The 21857-nt window shown below is 37.8% G+C and overlaps 1 protein-coding gene across 1 annotated transcript in view; it reads left to right on the forward strand.

Moving 5' to 3' along the window:
* The first annotated feature begins 1328 nt into the window (after nucleotides 1–1328).
* DLGAP1 (DLG associated protein 1) overlaps nucleotides 1329–21857 on the forward strand; it is a 403111-nt gene continuing 382582 nt past the window's right edge. Inside the window, exon 1 of the mRNA XM_026842706.1 lies at nucleotides 1329–1394. The gene's annotated coding sequence lies outside the window, so the exon portion shown is untranslated. The remainder of the gene's footprint in view (nucleotides 1395–21857) is intronic.

The raw sequence follows: 21857 nt of genomic DNA on the forward strand, positions 1-21857 counted from the left end.
GGGTTATTTTCTACAAATGTATGTTATCAAACAGGTGACAGTACTGTTTCTTATACAAAGCATTAGTCTCTTGGAAATAATTTTTGTGTTGATGTGGTTTGCATCTGATGACTTTTTAGACTTGGTAACGTAGATTTGTGTTGTCAGCTGTGACCTAGATTAAAGCACACCAGAACAATATCACTTTCATTGCGGGCCACTGTGGCCAGAAGATGCTGCATTGGGAGCATTGTATTTGGTAGCCAGAAGTTCATTAGTTCTCTTCTTTCTCTCACTCTGAGGGTGAAGATTTTATTTTCTTACACTCCTGAGGCATAGTCCTGAAAGGTTTTCTCCTCAGAGTTAGCAAGGGGAGCTCAGTTTATCTTGTGAATTAGTGGATTAAATGTCAGAATGGGAGCTAGTCTCAGATACACTGCTCATTTGGGAAGGGTCAGCTGGGCACAGACTTCATACAGATACACAAATAGGTAATGCTTTTTAAATAAGGACAATAGTATATGACTCAAAATGCACATTCAATACGTAACTCAGTGCATTATATCTGATTTTAATGACCCTCTAAATTCACTCCTTATTAGAATATCTGAAATTTTATAATGAACAAAATGAAGTATGCAAATTTTATAACTTCAGTTTATGTTGCAAATTTGCATATGTGTACATAAATAAAAGTTACAAGTTCCACATACAGATAGACACATGCTGTCTCAATGTCTGCAGACCTGTGTTTGGATAATTGGGGATTATGTTGGACCATAAAGCTAAATGGAGTTTTCATGCAACTTCATATATTTCTGTGGTGGTGCTCAGGAATAGCATAGCTAATAAGTCCATCTCCATTTTGTAAGTGGGAAGAGGCATGAGAGGTCCAATTCTGTTTTCTTTGATACATTGGAGTTCTGTAAATTTTATCTATTTTTAGTTAATATTCATGTCATTGCAGTGCTACCTCTGAAGACTGGTTGGTATTGATGCCTTCTTTTAGAAAACCATTATTCCTCTTTCCCTTTATCACTACCCTGTGAAGTTGTATCAGTAAAAATAAACCAATATCCAGTAATTTATGTGACAGATATGCATTTATATACTTGAACAAAAGACAGAATTATGTTTTATATCATTATATATTTAATAATCATTGTACGTGATTTTTTTTTTTTTTTAATTGTCAAACTACACTCCCCAAAACGTATCTGCTTGGCTTATTTAGGCCAGTATTTAGAATATATTTCATCCTTCTAAAAACCTTGCTGGTCGCAATAGAATACGTTGTACAGATGTTTTCACATATATAAATGACACTTTTCAGGGTGGTCATGGGCTCTCCGTGGAGGCTAGCAAGACAGTCATCTGAATATTGTCTTCCTCTTTGCTGCTCAAGTGTCCCACAGGTAAGAGATACAAGGAAAGTTGTGTAGTTCTTTCATTAGCATCGTCTAGGTCCTCAGTGTCCTCCTTGTGGGCCAGGACTTTGAGGTGTAAAAACAAATTTGCTTCCCCATATCACTTCAGTAGGAGCCAGTCTTCTATAACACAAAACCCCACAGAATTTCTGTCTGATTAGCGTTTCCAAATATTAACTAAGTTCACTTAAGATTCATCTGTATTTCATGTTTTACATCTGTGTTGCTCAATGAATACTAGGTGGTGTCTTCTTAGGGGACATATTTTCTTGATAAATTCTGTGTATAGCAATAGCCTGCAGTAGTCTTCTGAAGACCAGATTATTCGAAAGTTGGCAAAGTTTGTCTTCCTCCCTCATGTAAGTAGCAGAATTTGACTTAATATGTTTTTGTGCTAAAGAAACTGCTCCCCAGAGGTCTTTATGAGCTGCTGAACCAGAAATCTCCACTCCCTTTTGGGTGATAACCATTTATGACTTCATGCATTAAGGAGACATGCATCAAAATGTATTGACCTCAGAAGCCTATGTTGACTGAAGAACCATCAATAATCTACTTCAATATGTACTTAAAGCAGAAGTAAACCATGTTTCTCAGTAAAACAGAGAGGCAAATCAGTGAATGTGAAGTTCCCCCACCACTTTTTGTGCCAAAAGCTTTGTTTTCTGCAAGCCTGGCTCTGAATCAGGGCATTACAGACAAAAATTTTCATAAGCCACATCACAGGCCTAACTCCCTGGGAGCTCTAAACGTATCATAGGTAGATTCTGAATTTGGAGACAACTGTTTGATCTGTTACTGCCATGTTAGAGCTATCAGAAAGACTCTTAGAAACAGCTGGTAAATTTTACCTGGAGTTTGTTAATGAACTCCTGAAATCTATTACTGTCCTCCAAGAAGCTAAATAAGATGAGGAGATATATATATCTGATCTCATTAGCTAAACATTGTTCCTGATCTGAATATTGTTGACCTCTGAGGAGGTCTAAAGAAATAAAAGTAGAGTTGTCATGTGAATTCCCAAGCCATTCTTACGCCAGGATTTTACTTTCTTGGTAATGTTACTAGCTATTATTATAAACGGAAAAAAAAAATCTAGTAAAACAGAGCAGATAGCTTAACATCTTATAACATACCAGCACTTGGTGGCTACAGTTGTAGAGGTAGCTACTTTGCAACAGTGGAATAGATTTTTTTCTTGTTCATTTTTTGTTGTTATGTCAGTGCGTATTTGTTTTGAAGAGGGAAGTAGCTAGAACAGTATTCTAGGTTGGATTTTTTTAAAGTGTGGTATTTCATGTTACAACGTTTTACACTTCAGATATGTTAAGCAGTTTGTGACTGACCACAGTAACTTCACTGAAGGGTTTGATCATGCAGATCTACAAGTTTTTTGTAAGAAATAAGTAACTAGTAACTGTTCAATTTAATGTATAGGTGAAGTAAGGAAAGGAAAGGAAGAAAAATACAATTTTCATAGTTCCAGTGAAGTTTTTGCTTTGAGATCCCTATCTACAAATGTATCTAAAAGGAAAATCCAAAGAAATTCTGTCTAAAGCATATCCTACTGTAATAGATGGTCCTAACTTTTATTTCCTGATTCCCTTTTCCTGGTTAGGTTTATTGCTCTTCCTCTTTTATTTAATTTTTCTTCCCTGAATAACTTTAAAATATTAATCAATATAATGTTTATGTTTTAAGTTAAATGATTCTCTTTGAGAAGGAAAGTACAAGTTTTATGTTTGAGGAGTTTTTGTTTTGTTCACTTGGTTTACATATCTGTGATCATATATTCCCTATATTTTGTGAATATTTTCATAGAGAGTGTTTTGACAAGTAGCAATAGATAAATTATGTTCTTTGTAAGGGAATGAGTACAGCCTTGAAAAGATGCTCTAGCAATCATTTCTTTTGTGGAGGAGTAAAGAATGATATGACAGTTTATAAGGTGTGTGGTCTTCTCTTTGTTCCTATGGTTAATTCTAATTAAGGGATGTTTCTTACATGTGTCATATGGATCAGCAATAAATAACATTTTATTTGCATGCCCTTAACAATATTAATAGTTTATGGATACACTGCTGCACTGTATAAAACCGCTTCAAGGTCTTGGATCTGTGTCTGTTCTGAAGGTACCAATGAGATATTGAGAAACAGTTGTAATATGGATATATGAAGTTGTGAGGTCAAGTGTGTCATCCTTATTTAAGGTGAAAAAACATTTTATGGGGTGCTGCAGTGCATTTCTAAATATTTTTCTAGTATTACAGAGTTCATCATGTCAATAACTATTTTTGATTGTCTGAGCTATAGCACCTGCTAATAACACAAACTCTGCTAGATATTACATTTATAGTCTTTTGCATAGCTAATTTTTCTTTTTGCCTGTGGCAATAATATGCAATATCTTCATTAAATGTACTGACAACTCCTTAAAGAGAAAATTATTAATTAATCGTGCTGCAGACTTGCAAGAAGGAGCAGAATAGGTAAATAAATGCTGTTAGATCAAAATCCTCTGGGGAAGGACAATAAAAGAAACTGTGTTGGTTGGTGAAGAGAGACCTACCTGAATACTCCAGAGACAGGATTCAGCGTGGATAGATTCCTGCAATGTTATGAGCAAAGATATAACTCACTCACAGAAATTCAGAGGTGGAGGTTGGGGAACAAATACTGTTATCAATGTGACAGCCTTAAATACTTTGCTCTATAGTTGGCAAGTTGTGATTACTAGAGAAATTAATTTTATTAAAAAAAAAAAAAAAAGTTGTAAAAACCATGTTGAATTGAGTGTTCACAAGCTAATTCATTTTGATTTAAACAGAAGCATAAATGAAAATGTATTAGTAATATGTTTCAGGTCTTCCGTTTCAAAACAGAAAGTTTAGAAGAACTGGGAAAAGCAAATAGGGAAGGTGCTGGACAGAGAAATTCAGGGTTTGTTATGTGGGAGAGGAGCATGATTACTTTTATCATAGAAAAAGTTATCTGAAACTAGTGCCACAAGCAAAACCAGTAAGAGGTGTTTCCTGGTTTAACTGGGTGAAATTATCATTCTTCAGAAATAATTAGAGTTAGGGAGTCTGTTCCATTCCTTCTTGGCTAATCAGCAAAGAAAACCTTTAAAGGATAGAATGAAAACCTCTAAAAGCAAGGGTTAGTTAGATATCACAGGAGATGTTTTAACAAACAGCTATTCAGCCAAAGGAACAGAAGAACACAAGGAATGAGAAATACTGAGGGAGGAGAAATTTCATTAGAGAGATTCAGGTGTAGAGCTTAGGTATAGACGGAAAGGTATGTTAACATTCTGTTTCTTTTATCAGTAAGGATGATCAGCTGACTATGAGAGCAAAAGTGAAGCGTAACATGGATGAAATGTTAGTGACTACAAGATGTATGTCAAGGTCTGTTAGTTGGAGTGATGTTTTATGGGGGCTATGGAATGACTGCTGATACTCTTCCCCTTTACTTAAATATGAGCACTGCAAGACCTTTATTTTGACTTAACAATCTATAAATACTTAGATAAAAATATTGCTGGAGAGAACAATTAGAAATGTGGAGGTAAATGAAGTCGCATGGAATTTTGTATGGACTTGACAGAGACAGATATTGTCAAACAAACTCTATCTCTGAAAAAATGATGAGTGAAGTGTTTAATGCAAAAAAAAACCACGGCAGATATAATCAATATGAACTTTAATAAAGCACTTATTATGGTGCCAAATGAGAAATTATTTATTGAAACATGAACAGTGAGGAACTGCGAGACAGAAAAGATATCGAGCAAGGGAGAGATTACTGACTGAGGCGAAAGGAGAGGTAATGGCTAGGGGGAAATTTGTTTGTCAAAGATGTCTTCAGATCTTTAGTATTTCACTGTTGACCCTGGCATAAAATGTAGGAGTATGCCAAGGAATGAGTCAGTGTTTTGGAGATAGCTGCAGTTCAGATGACAACTGGATTTGCAGAAATGAGAAGAAGTTTAGCTTTACAAAGTGCAAGAGATCAGTGTCCAAGCATGCAAATGCTTGGTGGATAACTCAGATAATTTCTGTTTACAGTTGGAAATTCATTGTTTGAGAGGGAATTCTAGATAGCTGGCTGAGGACAGAATGACTACAAAGGCTCATAATCATGGTTCAAATGTAGATGAAGGACACTTGTCACACAGAACATGGGAAGACAGAAATTTCTTTAGATGTAGGCCAAGTATGGTGTTTGCCTTAGAAGCCCACATGCAGAGGTGGTGGGTGCTGGTATGTCTGCACTGAAGGTTGGCCATTACTATAGCTCTCCTTGCCCCATATGCATCTGAGTTACCTGTCCAAGAGCTGCCTGTTCTCAGAGCAGCAGCCCAGAAGGCACAGGGGGGAGAGGCTGGGATGCAGTCTCAGACTGACAAGTAGCTGCTGCTGAAGGGAGGAAGGACACCTTAGAGGGAAGCTAGGGTTTATACCCGAGCGGGCAGAGATGAGGGGGGTGGGTGGGCTCCAGTGCCATCTGTGAAGATGAACCTTCTGTTGCCTCTGTCTGCCCTCAAGGCTTCATTTACTCCATGTTCTCAGTTATTCCTTCTTCCCAAGGAAATCACTACATTCCCACTAATAATGCTTCCCGCAGAGATTGACAAACCCTACAGCTTTCCTGTAGTCTTGTTCATTATCTTCACTCCCCTGAAAATCTAGAATCCCTTTCACCCTCACCACTTGTGCTGGTGAAATCTCCATGACCCCCGCAATTTCCTCATGACTGTAAAGCTGTTTTATCTGCATGATGAGAATACTTCTATAGGTATGTCGGTGATAAGAGGAAGACTAGGAAACAGGTGAGCCCTCTCTGGAAGGAAGTGGGAGATTTGGTCACCTGGGATATGGAGGAGGCTGATGTAATTTTTTGCCTTACTCTTCACTGGCAAGTACTCCAGCCACACCGCCCAAGATGCAGAAGGCAAAGGCAGGGACTGGGAGGATTAAGAACCACCACTGTAGGAGAAGATCAGGTTCGAGACCATCTAAGGAACCTGAAGGTGCACAAGTCCATGGGACCTGATTAGATGCATCCAAGGGTCCTGAGGGAACTGACAGGTGAAATGACTAAGCCACTATGCATCATATTTGAGAAGTTGTGGCAGTCCAGTGAAGTTCCTGCTGACTGGAAAAGGGGAAACATAACCCCCATTTTAAAAAAGGGAATAAAGAGCACCCAGGGAACTCCAGGCCAGTCAGGCTCACCTCTGTGCCCAGTAAGATCATGGAGTGGATTGTCCTGGAAAGTGTGCTAGGGCACATGGAGGTGATGATTGCCAGCCAACATGGCTTCACTAAGGTCAAATTGTGCCTGATGAATTTGGTGGCCTTCTATGGTGAGGTTACAGCATTGGTGGATAAGGGAAGAGCAACTGACGTCATCTACCTGGAGTTGTGCAAAGCATCTGATGCTGTCCTATATGACATCTTTGTCTCTAAATTGGAGAGACACGAATTTGATGGATGGATCACTTGGTGGGTAAGGAATTGTGTGGATGGTTGCACTCAAAGAGTTGCTGTCAATGGCTCGATGTCCAAGTCGAGAGCAGTGACGAGTGACATTCCTCAGGGGTCAATGTTGGGACTGGTGCTGTTTTAACACCCTTGTTGGCAACATGAACAGTGGGATTGAGTGCCGCCTCAGTGAGTTTGCTGCCGACACCACGCTGAGTGATGTGGTTGGCATGGGAGGGAAGGGATGGCATCCAGAGGGACCTTGACAGGCTTGAGAGGTGGGCCCATGCAAACCTCATGGAGTTCAACAAGGCCAAGTGCAAGGTCCTGCACGTGGGTCAGGGCAATCTCAAGCACAAATAGACACTGGGTGATGAGTGGATTGAGAGCAGCCCTGCAGAGAAAGACTTGGGGATATTGGCAGATGGAAAACTGACTGTGAGCCAGCAGTATGTACTCTCAGCCCAGAAAGCCAGCCGTATCCTGGGTTGCATCAAGATAAATGTGGCCAGCAGGTCAAGAGAGATGATTCTCCTCTTGTGAGACCCCACATGGAATACCGTGTCCAGCCCTGGAACCCCCAACATAAGACATAGACCTTCTCGAGTAGGTCCAGAGGAGGCCACAAAAATGATCAAAGGGCTGAAGCACCTCCCTTACGAGGACAGGCTGAGTTGGGGTTCTTCAGCCTGGAGAAGAGAAGGCTCTGGGGAGATCTTATAGTGGTCTTCCAGTGCTTAAAGTGGGCCTACAGGAAAGATGGGGAGGGACTCTTTATCAGGGAGTATAATGATAGGATGAGGGGTGATGGTTTTAAACTGAAAGAGAGTAGATGCAGATTAGGTATAAGAAAGACATTCTTTCCTGTGAGGGTGGTGAGGCACTGGCACAGGTTGCCCAGAGAAGCTGTGGCTGCCCCCTCCCTGGCAGTGTTCAAGGCCAGGTTGGACGGGGCTTTGAGCAGCCTGGTCTGGTGATGGGTGTCCTTGACCATGGCAGGGGGTTGGAACTAGGTGATCTTTAAGGTCCCTTCCAAACCAAACCATTGTATGATTCTCTGACATGGAAGGGTGTGGTAATTTTGCCTGGGTTTCAGCTGATTTTCTTCATAGTAGCTATTATGGGACTATGTTTTAAATATGTGCTGGAAACAGTGTTTCAGAGATGTTTTGTTACTTCTGACCAGTTGTTTACAGAGAGTCAAGGCCTTTTCTGCTTTTCATCCCACCCCACCAGCAAGTAAGCTGGGGGTGCACCAGATGTTGAGAGGGGACACAGCTGGGACAGCTGACCCCAGCTGACCAAAGGGATATCCCAGACCCTATGATGTCATGTTCAGCATATAAAGCTGAGGGAAGAAGAAGGAAGGGGAGGGATGTCTGGAGTGCTGGGGTTTGTCTTACCAAGTAACCATTATGCATGATGGAGCCCTGTTTCCCTGGAGATGGCTGAACACCTGCCTGCCCATGGGAAGTGGTGAATGAATTCCTTGTTTTACTTTTCTTGTGTGCACAGCTTTTGCTTTACCTGTTAAACTGCCCTTATCTGAGCCCATGGGTTTTCTCACTTTTACTTTTCTGATTCTCTCCCCCATCCTACTGGGGAGAGTGAGTGAGTGGCTGCATGGGGCTTAGTTGCCATCTGGGGTTAAACCATCTGGGGGAAAAGTATAAATTTTATTGCAAAATGTTAGTGGTTAGATTTTATATGAAATAGTGTGTAATACTCTGGTCACCCATTGGAGACATAAAGTTCATATGTGAGAAAAGGCCACATAAAAAGTTAGAAGAATATTTTGTATGACTGAAAAAAGTGAGATGTTTTTAAGGCTGGAAGGTGACAAAATGGCTCTCTATATTTGTGTAAGGAACTGAACTGAACACCAGGGAGGAAACAATGATTTGAGTCTTGGTATACACACAGATGACCCCCTATGGATAGTTATTGGTGGGAAACCAGAGAAAATTGTATTATTTCCAGTAATGGGAAATTTAGAAAAATAGTCCAAGAATTCAGATGAAATTTGTTAAGTTTATCTAAGGCTTATATGTTGTGGTTATGTGTGATAATGAGGGAGAATTCTTTGTGAACCTGGAAGCTTCTTCCTATCTAATAGAGAAAGACTTTTATAATACATTCATATAGCAGATATTAATTAGTTTGTAGAGTTAGTTCTCAGTCTCAAGAGCGTCCTTAAGAGTGGAATTTATTTTCTTTTTTTTGTGTAACAAAGCTTTCTCAGAGATGTCATGTGGCTTCCCAGGTTTTTCTTTACTTTCTGAATTGCTCTTTTGCAGTTTTTTCAGAATACACTCATGTACCAGATTCACTTGAGAAAATTGATCTTCCAGATGTCTGTGATGAAGTCTATTATGAATGATTAACATGCTTGAATTGTTGTAACAGGGGCAGAAATGAAGGAATGCTGTAGATGAAGCACAACAAACTGAGTGAAGGAAGAACAACAGAGGGATCAGTGGGATAGAGAAATTCAATCTGTTATAGCGAAGCACCTGGACTTTCAGTGCTTATGTGAACTAAGCTTCTGTATGTTCTCACAGTTGTTATCTGTAGGTACCATACTTCAGCTATAAAACACAGGTTTCATATATGTCCTACCCTTAATTTTAGGATTGAACATGTGGTAATTTTTTGTCTACTTTGACTTCAGTGGGAGTCTTCCTTTAGTTTTTCAGCGGAATCTGGTTTGGGGACTGTGATATGAGAAATCGTTGCATTTTAAAGCATTACACAAGAGACAAACCAATTTAGGTCGGTGTCCATAGGTGTGATGTTTCACATCCGTATGTAAAGTTTGTCAGTGTAATATCTGTTTTTAAAGCCTGAATTCTATTACATCTTTAAATTCACCAACTCAGAAATATTTTTTGCAACATTTTATCCCTGAATACCAAGTTAGAGACTGTGAACTGCAGGATCTGCGGTGAAATACCAGCAGTTTAACTAGGATATGCAAGTAGCTATTATAAGCTTGTTCCAGACTTCCAAGTAATAAACTATGATATTCATACAGTAAATGTATAATTTATAAGTAAATGTATATCTACAGTAGACTTTTAGAAATGTATTGAAATATGTTTTTCTCTTTGGTATTTGTGCAGATAAACCTACTATTGAATTTGCTTAATCTGAACTGTTTATTACTGAATGCTTTCTATTTCTAAGGGCCAAATGTTGCAGTCTTTAGGGAAAATACTCATTCACTTCACTGGGAGTTTTGGTTGGATGAATTACATGGGATTTGCCCCTAAAAGCCAAATGAATCTATACCTATATTAAGCTTTAACAAATATTTCTCTGTTCTGATAAAAAGCTGCCTCTCTACAGTCTGAATTTAGTCCCTTTCCAGACTGCAGTGTCTATCAAAATTTTTTTTCATTATGAACATTTCTTGCTATGTTTTATTTGCTTTATTGTAATTCAGTTTTAATTTAACATTGTATGAATAAGTTTCACTTAGTCCCACTATTCTCATTCCTATAGTTGGCCATAGTGAAATGCCTACGCTAGCATATGAGAGCAGGTGAAGTTTATAGTGATGCTTTCTGCCAGATATACCTTCAAGCTTCCTGACTCAGGAAAATGTCTGGGAAAACTCAGGAAAAAAAAAAAATGAAGATTTTTCTTGACAAGATTCTCTGTTGTGAATTTTTCTTTACAGTTGTTTCAAATTTCTTAATGTCTATGGCACTAAAAATATATAGAAGCAACATTTAGTCCTATCTATGAGCTCTTTAACATTTACATCATAGAGAACAATTCATACATATATTATGTGGCCCATCATAATCTATTTGATAGTTTTCCAGATGCTGGCTGAAAACAGTTTCATGGGTTTTTTTCAGAAAAATAAAACCAAAAAATATTACTTTAAAAACAAGAGATTATCTCCAGGCTGTATTCCATCTTTATAAAATCTCTCCTGCTTAGGAACTGCAGTGTGGCATTGTATCACTGCACTGTGAGTTACAGATAGGTTTTCTGAGTTATGCACACAGATGTATCTTCATATATAATCCTTTTCTTCTTGGGGAGATATTAGCAAGAGTACCTTAATTCAGTCATGTGCATAGAGCTGACCAGCACAGTCCTATACCCTTCCAAGAGTATAATCCAGGTTATCACAGAAATCACATTGCTGATTTTTTTTTTTTTTTTCTTCCCCTGAGAAGTGATTCTTCAATTGCTTTAATAAGAAAGAAGCATGTTGTGTGCTGGGACTTAAGAAGTACGCACAGTTTAAGATGCTGGCATTTTGACAGCTGGCTTTTCAGATCAGAGCAGTCACCTGAAAAATCTTGGTTACTTCATCTTTCAAACCCAATGTAAATCTGTTACTGTGAGCTTTCTTGCTCCTTACTTTTGAGCAGTTTCATCATCATCGTCATCACTTGCCTCATTTGAATCAAGATGCTGCTTGTCACTCCAAGGGTAAAGGATGGAAAAGTGGGTAATGGTCATCAGGCATTCAGTCTGTTAGAAGGAGGAGCTGAGCTCCATCCTTTGGAATTGAGATCTGTTCTGGAAAGATAACATTTTCTTCATTTGACAATCCTAATGTGTTTTCTCTTGCCTCTCCGTCCTCCATGCCACATATGTTTCTCTATATATTTAAACTGTGTGCTTTTCTCAAAGACTGCATCTTGCCTCTATTACGTTGATCCTGATGGAAAAAATTGCTTTGCTGTCCTTCAAATCACCAACAATTGCACCTGACACTTGCATTCCTTGCTGTGTAGATGGACGTGTCTCTAGTTGTGCAGGATGCAGCTTACTTCTGTGTGGAATGTAATCCAGTCCACTGACTTAAGCAGACTTTTAAAAGGGAAGTATGTGAGATAGTTGAATGCAATGAAATAAAAAACCAGATATACAAGGTACAATCCTCTTTTTATTTCTATTTAATTTTCCAAGCATTTAAAGCATATACTATGTATTTGCTTCATGACAGTATTAGTTTCAGTAACTTACTGAAAAATACAAATAAAATGGCAATTCCCTTGGGAGCCATTAGCTTTGTGCAAATTCATGAAGCTGTGAAAATAAGAACATACTCTTAAAACTTGTACATGAAATGCATCAAACTAAAACATATATACCTTCAAGATTCAAAGTATATTAAAATGAAGTATATGATTTGGGGGGCAGCAGTATTTTTGATATATGTGTTAGTTATATTTATTCTGTCACGTTCCTACTCATAACTTAATAATTGACCTTTATGGCATCAAAGAAATACAGAAAATCATCCCATCAATTCTAGAGCTATAGTGGGCAGAGGCATGTTGTATGTTTTGTGTGTGGCTGACCTTAAGCGTGGTGTTAAACCTGAAGACTGCTCTGAGAAACCAGTAAGAGTCGCTAAGGGGCTGAAACATTCTCTCTTTCCACATATTTCTTAGCTATCCTTGCCAAACCTGTGCCAAATATGGCTTCTTCCCTTGGAGAACTCTTCTAACATATTTGATAGCACAGGGTTTGGACACCTTAATGACAGATATTAACAATCTCCCACCTAAAAAGCTCATATCCAGAGTTCCTTTTGTTTTGTGTACATATATACACAGATAAAATCACTGTATGAAAACATATGAAGTGTACAAGTATCCCATTAACACAGGATGTAAACCTTCAGTAGTCTCTATGCTGTGAAGTTTAGAGGTTAGACAGGTGTAATTTAGCAACACTGCTAAGACTTTTAAAAAGCAATCCTGAATATATGAATTATGTCAGATTGTACGACTAAATCTTCCTATGGAATCACCACATTTTCAATTTATCTTGACGATCTATGTTCTTAACTTTCTTAGTTCAGAGTACCATGCAGGGGTTTATATTTTAATGTCTGTTCTAGAAGAATCTGTCCTGCACAGCTTGTGCTCAGCAAGCTTGAAGTGTGGTTTATAGGTACTTTTCTTGATCCACAGGCAGCAAAGTTATAGATCTTGCTTATATGCTGTGGACTTGAGTATAAAAAAATATGTTGGAGACCTCCTTTTGCTTGAGGTTTTTATTCCCTAGTGAATATTTCTCCCACCCCCTGAGATTTCAGACTTTGCTTGTGTGGTTAAAGTAATGCCTGGTTTTAATCTTCTCATTTTAATGCCTGTTTTAGTTACCACTCTAATTTTAAGCACTACCACTGAGGTGCTTAATTGCTTGACTTTCTTATAATAACCTGTAAATGCAGTAGTCAGTACTGTTGCCTTCCATTTTAATAAAGGTTACTATTGCCCATTGACAAAGCAAAGACACTGGCGCTTTGATACTACCACTGTCTTTAGTGGCTGTGAGCTCCCTTTCTGCCTCAGGGTTCTTAATTTGCTCATTTTTGACACCTCAGTGAACAGCAGAAGTCAGTCAGAATAAGCCTTTTGGATACCATATATGAAGCCAGCTCATTTGAATTTGGGGGATATTTTGCATTGTGTGTTTTAATTTTCTGCTTTAAATAGTTTTCTGCTTAAAAACAGCTGGAGGGAATCAGGTTAGAAAAGGGGGGGGGGGGGGGAAAAACAAAAAAACCCCAACCTCTGAGCGGAGACCAAAGGCAGAAAATTGTCTGTTGGAAAGGAACATTTTTTCTGCAGCTGTGAGAATGTGAGCCAGTGCAGCAAAATAACTGTCCTGACAGAATATGAACTCTAAAAGGTTTTGGTGTGTGATGCATCCTTCTGAGTCATGTTAGTCCAGCGCATACCACTACTGCTGACATGATGTAAAAGTGTTTCTCATCTTCTTGTCCTGCCTGCTGAATGTTTCTGGAGAGTAGCTAAGTGGTTTTAACTCATTGTGTTCCAGAATCAAATTCCCTTCTGAGTGTACATGTTTAATAAATATATAATCTGCATATCGTGAAAGTATGTGCTCTAATGCTAACTGAAACTCCATAAGGGCTGCAATCCTTTTGTATGCAGATTACTTTCAAATCAGTAGGAAGAGAATGTGGCCTGGTGAGTTGAGTAATTTGCAATCTTATACGTTAAATGCCAAGACTGAGGTTTTTTTCTGGTTTGCTCATTTAAATTAATAGAAGCTAGATATCCAGATCCCTTATATAACTTTGAAAAACTGTTTTCACTCTCTTTGAAAAGAACCGTTTGTTGTCAAGTGAAGCCACTAGGTTCAGTATCACTTCAGTGTTTCTATTTTGTACTGATTGTGAACTGTAAGCTTTATGAGCAGTAAAGAGTTGCTGGTATACAAACCTTTATTTTTGTATGTTCAGTATTTTATTAAAATTTGTGTAAAACTTTAAGATGCAGTCGCTCCCATTGACTTTTTTTTTTGTCAGTTTGATTAAATTTGAAATGTCCAAATTATTACAATTTAAAGCATGCAGAGAATTTCAATATACTATAAATTCTGTTTTCCTGCTTTATAAATGTGTATTATATTTTTATGGAGTTATAAATAAAAATGTTAATCTTACAGAAGATGATGATTTCTAAACCAGATTGGTATCTCAGTATTATTCTCTAATATTTTCTCCCAGTTAGCTTGGGTTTTTGCCTATGTGAGAGGTATCTCAGTAAGTTCTGGAGCATCTAACATTTAAAGCGAGAAGTGATTTAGCTGAAGGATTTTATTTCCTTTGTGAAATTCTACTATTGTGTTGATTGTGTAGGTTTTCTAAACTGAAATACATCACAAAAGATAAAGACAAATACTGGTTCAGGTCATTTTTGACAACAGACTGTTAGTCTGAAGTATATTTTGGGCCCCTCACTACAAAAAGGACATTGAATGACTTGAGCGTGTCCAGAGAAGGGCAACGAAGCTGGTGCAGGGTCTGGAGCACAGGTCGTACAGGAAGCGGCTGAGGGAACTGGGGGTGTTTGGTCTGGAGAAGAGGAGGCTGAGGGGAGACCTCATCGCCCTCTACAGCTACCTGAGAGGAGGTTGCAGAGGTGGGGCTGAGTCTTTTTAACCAAGTAACAAGCAATAGGACAAGAGGGAATGGCCTCAAGTTGTGTCAGGAAAGGTTTAGACTAGATATTAGGAAGCATTTCTTTCCAGAACGGGTTGTTGGGCGTTGGAATGTGCTGCCCAGAGAGGTGGTGGAGTCCCCATCCCTGGAGGTGTTTAAGAGTCGGATCAACATAGCACTGAGGGATCTGGTGTAGTTGTGAACTGTCAGCGTTAGGTTAACAGACAAGATGATCTTCAAGGTCTTTTCCAACCTAGATGATTCTGTGGTTCTGTATCATGTGTTTGGAAGACCTGTCCTGTAGACTGAGAGCTTTTATTTCCTACTGATATGACTGAGAACTACGAATTTTTGGGACCTACCATGAGATACTCAGCATGATGTCACATCCCAAATTAATTTGGCCTATTCAACCAGTAGACCTGAGACCTTCATACCAAAAGAGTCTATGCATAGATGCGTATAGATGCATGGTGTCTAATTAATTCTTTACATATTTGTTTTAAATCAAAAGTCAAATGATTCTGGCTGCTGCTGTCACAGACTTATTTGTTTTTCAAATCAGGATGTATTAACCATAGCATAAGAAAATTTTAAAGTAAGTTGTTTCAAAATACTTTTATTGTTCTGATGGAGTTTCAAAGAAGTAGGTTGATCAGCAACATCTGGAAAAGTTTTTCTGATTTCTCCCTAAAGCATACTATAGCAATAGGATATCAACTATGTGAAAGGAAAAAAAAAAAAAAAAAAAAAAAAAAAAAAAAAAAAAAAAAGAATCAATGGGAAGGTCAGGATCTAGATATAATGTATTTCTAGAGTATGCTAGACCCAGCAGCAAAACACAGTCAAGTTTTGGATTCATAAGAGCTGAACCTGAGTTTTCTGTACTGTTTCTGTTTTCCTTTAGCCTCAGCTTTTATCAAATAAGCCATTTATTATGTCAAATGGAACTTCTTGAATTCCATCTTCTGTCTGGGAAAACATACCTTAAACTGTGTTCAAAATAACAGAAAAGCCATGACAGATAGCAAACAATCATTGAATGCTGACAGAAGTCCTGACACCTAGCAAAACTGGCTTGCCAAATGCATCTTCCAAGCCACTACCTTTTAACAAATGTGCTAATGCGGCAGTCTTGTATGTTTTCATATTTTTAGTGCAGATTGAGTAGTATATCTGTCTTCACCATGAAGTTATAGAGACTATGTTAAAGTGCTATGAAAATGTAAAATAATTTGGATGAATAACCAAACATAGATTTAATTCAGAAACCCTTAGGGGTATATTCTCATTTCAATGAGAGGTGGTTTATCCTTAATGAGAGGCTTATGCATAGCTGTCTGTGCAATGAGATGAGAATACACTCAAAACTTCTTAAACACTAGAGCTACAAATAATCTATTTAGATGTTTTGTAGTCAAAAGAGATGGAATTTAAAAAGTAACTAGTTAGCCCTTATTTGCATAAGAAAATTAGCTGAAATTCAAGTCTCAGAGGAAACTTCAAAGGGCTTTGTCACCTCTATTACATGCTATCTGATCAAATTGTACATGAAGGCAAATAGCCTGATGTTATTTTCTACTTAAATATTGCAAAGCACATTTTATAATTATTTTTTTTTTTTTTTTTTTATTTTTTTTAAGAATCTTGTTAGTAAAGAAAATTGTTTCAGGTGGCTTTTTTTTTTTTTTTCCTGAGTGAAGTTGATCATGATTACATTGCAGACCTACCTTTACCAAATGTTGATCGTTGTTCTTTTAAATGCAAATGACCATTGTTCTTTTAAATGTAATTGCTACTTGTATCTTATTTTAGTTAGACTCTTCTTCTTAGAGAGTCTGTGTGTTCTCAAATAACATAATTTTTATTTCATAAAGTTTCATGCATAAAACCTAAGATATCTGACTTGTATAACAGTAAAGGGTATTCTGAAATTATTTTACTGTTTATGAAAATGTCAGGTTTGTAGGAGAGCATGTTCCTTTTCACAGGTGCGTGCTCTAGAAAGTAAGTTGCGGCTCTTCTTGTTCTGAATGGGCTAGTTGTAATGTTATTCCTTATCCACAAAAAGTCTTGGTGTACCTCTTTTATGAACAAGGCAGGTGTTTGTTGTGGCTGGGCAGTTGTGCATCATATGGCAAGGGATGTCAACTGTATTTTGCGTTCAAAGACGCTTTATGCTAATTAGACTGGCATTTTTACGGTACCTTCTCATGCCTTGCTCTGAACTTAACCTCAGAAAACAAACACATGGATGAGTTCTCACTCAGTTTCAGGTACAGATTTCCTAGGGGAATGTTCTGATTAATTTTATTGTGTTTTGTAATAGGCTGTTAATGCTTCTTTCCTCTCAGACTATATAAAAAATCAACAAAGGGGCATATGGACCTATTAGTGTGGTCACTTCTTTGGCTCAGACTTAATCAAATTCTTATCTGCCATATGGGGCAAATCCAAAGGAGCTCCACACCAAATTACCCTGGATTTGCATAGCTGTAGCTACAGTCACAGTGTGCCTCTTTGAGTCTCAGAAAGATACTGGGGTTTGGTTCTGACTGTGCTCAAATTTGAGTTTTAGAGTAGCAGGAAAATGCTAGGTCAAGATCATAGTGGAGGTAGTAGAGGAGAACAGGTTTACAACATAAGAGCATGTACCAAAAATAACTGCTAGCAACACAGGAGAAAATGTATTTTGAAATGTCGTGTAGGAGCATCAGTACTTTAACAGCTGGTTATTGCTTGTGCCCACATGCAGTGTTTAAAATAACTGCAGTGTGTGTGCTGAATTTTTTTACACATTAGGTTGATCAGGAAAGTGGTTTGATGACTTTATTCACAGTTTAAACCAGACTATGCAGGTCTCATCCTTTACATATTCAGTTATGTAAGACAATGTTGCATGAATTTTCAGGTAACAATAAATACAGTCACTTTTATTGTTGCATGAAATGTACGATGTTAAAGATACAGATTTTAAACATTCCTAAATTTTTTACTTGTTATTGATTAGTAGTAACTAAGTGGATGTAACTACTTTTACAGTTTACCTGACAAGAGAAATACTTCAGATAATCCTTACTTCAGTTACTCTGAAAGGTTGTTGCTGAGAATAATAATAATTTTAATAGTCATATTCCCTTTTGAATCAAATTTACGAAAGTTTGCGAGGTTACAATTTTTTTCTGCTTATTTAGGCAGCAGACACTGAATTTAAGTATGTGCTTAAATGCAGTCATGCAGTTTAAAATATTACATGCCTATAACAGGAATTGATTTATTAAGAAACTTTTCTCCTTTTTGGCTTTTTGTTTTGTTTTTTGTTGAGGGAGGTGCTACTATAAAAATAGCAGGAAAAAAAATGAGAATAGAAGTGAATCTGTTCTGGCTGTAAAGTAGGTTCAAGGGTTTTGGGCACTTCTTTGAAAGGTGCAAACAACAGTCCATAGAGAGCAAAATCCTCCATGCTGAGATTGCCTCCCAGCTGTTGGGCATGCTTCTGACAGGTTAATGTGTGCATGTTCTCGTTAGTTCTTGAACTACAAAGCAACAAGGCACATGGCTGTAGAAAGTAAAGCTCTGAAGAGCTTCAGCCCCAGCTCTAGACCCTCTGCATCAACACTGTAGAAAAAATTAATTTTAAATACTGACAGTATTGGAGCCCAGACAGAACCCTGACTGTGTGAGGCATCCCACTGACTTCAGTTTTGCTTTGAGGGAGAGCATTTGCAAGTTCATAGAACTGACCTGAATTGCTATATCTGAAATGATTCCTGTTCTGTAATGGTTCAGCTGTATCAGTTAAAGCTGAGACTTCCTTGCAACTTGAGACAATCTCCTCTCCTGGTATGTTTTATACCCAGATAAGTCAGACATGAGGGAGAAATTATGTTCTCTTAATAAAAGTTTTTGTGAGGGCTCTCAAACTAAAAAAGTCACCAAAGGCTGATCCCGTGCAACTGCAGTAGACTGTAAAGCACCCTTAAAATAATTTGTGGTTCAGTTCTCAGATAGACGTGCATGGAACTAGCCAATACACAGATCAGGAGTGACTGTCTATTTCTAATTTGTTTTTAAACAATTCCACAACCTAGTTAGAAATATTTTCCCTTCCTTACAATTTTAGCTATACTGATAACTGAAATTTGTGAAAAAGCTAAGCTTCCATCTTTGTTTTCACTGTAAGCATGACTCTCTGCAGGTTTCCTTGGCTAGTACATGATGAACTTGATCTTAGTTTGCTGTCTTCAAGTCTTAAGGTAGATGCTTTCTTTATTAGCTGGAGCTGCCAAAATACGTTATTACTTTTCTTTGATGCGCTCTGTTCTGTCAGGCAGAAACAAAGAGAACCATGCTCAAAAGGGAGGAGGACAGCTTTTCTGAAAAGCTAACTTTTTTTTTTTTTTTTTAATAGGTATTGATATCCTGAAGGGATATGTCATGGGTTTGAAGAGTAGCAGAAGTAGTGCAAAATTTGTGTATTCAAACTGTAATTATTTTTTGAGATGTTGATAATATTGCAGATAAAATCATGGAAGGTAACCAGATTTCTCTGTAAAGAGACTTGGGCAAATGGGTACCATGTTGATTTGCACAGAATATTGGGGAGCATCAGAGCAGGATTGGTATGTGGCATATATGTATATATGGCCATGTTGTAAGGAAAATACCATCTAACTCTGTCTCACTGAGCCTTCCAAGGTCGTTCTGCTTTCACGCAGGATCATGCCAAGGGCATTAGCTGTGCATAGTTGTTGCAGTCCTGAATTTGGCTTAAAACAAGGAGTGTAGTCAAAACTAGAGGCAGGATGACTTGCTAATTTTTACCTGAAGATAAGACCTGCCACATTGTGCATACTTGAAGTATTTTGGGAATGCTCACTGTAGAAATATATATGTCTTTCTACTTAGTTAGGTAAACCATTTAAAATCCAAAAGATGAATGGCAACTAACAGGATGAAGGACTTCAACTGCAGAGTTAAAAGCCCATATCAAAGAAGTGGTTCGAAGGAGCTCAAAAGATAGCAAGTGATTAATTTCTTTAGCCAACAAAGCTGACTCCCTGGAGGCACTTGGACTGCACTGATTTTGTCCAGATTCAGAAACAGGTCACACCTGCTTCTACCATCCTGCTCTCGGGTAGGTCAGTGGTCTTAAAGTTATACATGCTAATGGGTCATCTGTATTAAGGGACAAGAGGAAATTTTTTCTGAAAAAGACCAGACTTTTTTGGCAGCTGAAAAAGGTTTTTACAGTTTCTCCCTTGCATCAGTACCTGGAATCAGAAAGCATAAATGGTTATTTTCATATTGTCTTGCAATTTGAATATGTGGCCTAAGCAGTCTGTGTCTTACCAAGCTTCATGGTTCAGGGAGGATGCATGGCTGTTGTCTAGTGTCTAGAAACAGTGGGATGCCCTATGGCCAACAGACTGTTTTTCAACATCAGAAAGTAGTGGGATGCAGCTGGGAACTTTGAGCATTAGAGGAAGGACATCTGGATTCAAGTGGACTCAGTCTTTTTTCTCTTTATTTGTCAAAACGTGTCAGTGTCAGGTTAAGAGCAGAAGGAAGTTATTTGATACCAGGCTGGTAGCTCAACTACATCACCCATTTCCATGAGAGACTTGACCCACTGCAATGTTGCTGTGTGCCAGAGCACTCTGAGGTTACTGGTTTTGTGCTTCAGTAACACAGTGAATCTGAGAGAAACTGCCTTGGGCTACTGGTTTGCAAAAAATGAAATTCATTTTTGAGTTAAAGTGACATCCAATGGTTCTGTATTTATTTTGTGGCAGTTTTTTTCTAGTGCATATCTAAGGCATTTCTTCTGAAGGTATAGTTACAGGATCTGTTACACTTGTTCAGTGTTTAAGATTAGTTTTCAGTCAGTGGTTTTGAAGTTAGTCTCCTATAATTTGGGTCAGTGAAGGGAGAGTATATACATTGAACTAAAAGCTTTCTCAGCTTCAGCTGAGACTACAGACAGGATTTACTAACGTTTGTTTAAATATTTTGGAGGAAGGAAGTGGAAAAAGAGTAGTAAAATATTCGATGTATGTGTGGTTTTAAGTAAAACAATATAGATGGTACAGTACAATACAATAAGGTACAATGTATGTGTTGTCTTAAGTGAAATAATATAGATGGTGTAGTCTGCAAGTAATTTTATCACCTTTTGGAACCAAAATGGATATTTCTATTTGAATGTTATGAAGGACTTGATGCTTCAATCATCTGTTGAAGGAAGCTCCTAGTAGGAATATGAAAAGAAAGGCTTCCAGTAACATGGAATGACCATGAAACAGGTATTTTCAGTCTTCAGATTACTTCTGTGAATCAAGAGTATATATATTAAATCATAATTAAATGTCTTTACTTATAAATGCAAGGAACATTTCAGTTCTTCCTGTGTAATGGGAAGAAGTACATATGGAGATGATTGCGAGAAGCTTACATTAAGGTATTGGAAAAGTAAATGTGACTTTTTTTGATATATCTGTAATCACATAAGGTCTGTAGACCTGATAAATGCTTAAACATCTTAGAAATGGTGAGTCCTCAGTTCTCTTTAACTGAAATAAGCTCCACAGCAATGCGTCTTACCTTAAAGAAAACAGAGAAAGGCATCTACTATGGTACATGTGTAAGGAAACTAAACAGTCTGCTGCTTAATAAGGAAAACATTACTAGCGCCATACCTGACTATTTTAAATTAACATCTATCACTTAATACTAAACAATGTCTTATTCAAAAACCTGCAAGAAGTCTTATAATTTGTCAAATAGCAAATTCAAGCTCCATCAGAATAAGTAAATAATAGGTTATTTTATTGAAGTAGATTTTTGGTGAAGGTGCTTTTGCTGGCAGTTGTATCCCACCTAAACCAAGATATTTGCTTCTTGATGCCTTGGTTGGTCTTGGTGGTGGAGGCAAGTATTGAGAAATAAGTGAAAGGGAGATACTGGAGTAGCAAGATTCGGAGATGGGGTAGCTAATAAAAATGGGACATG

Source organism: Athene cunicularia (assembly GCF_003259725.1).
Source record: "Athene cunicularia isolate RWA chromosome 2 unlocalized genomic scaffold, athCun1 chr2_part1, whole genome shotgun sequence".
Lineage (NCBI taxonomy): Eukaryota > Metazoa > Chordata > Aves > Strigiformes > Strigidae > Athene > Athene cunicularia.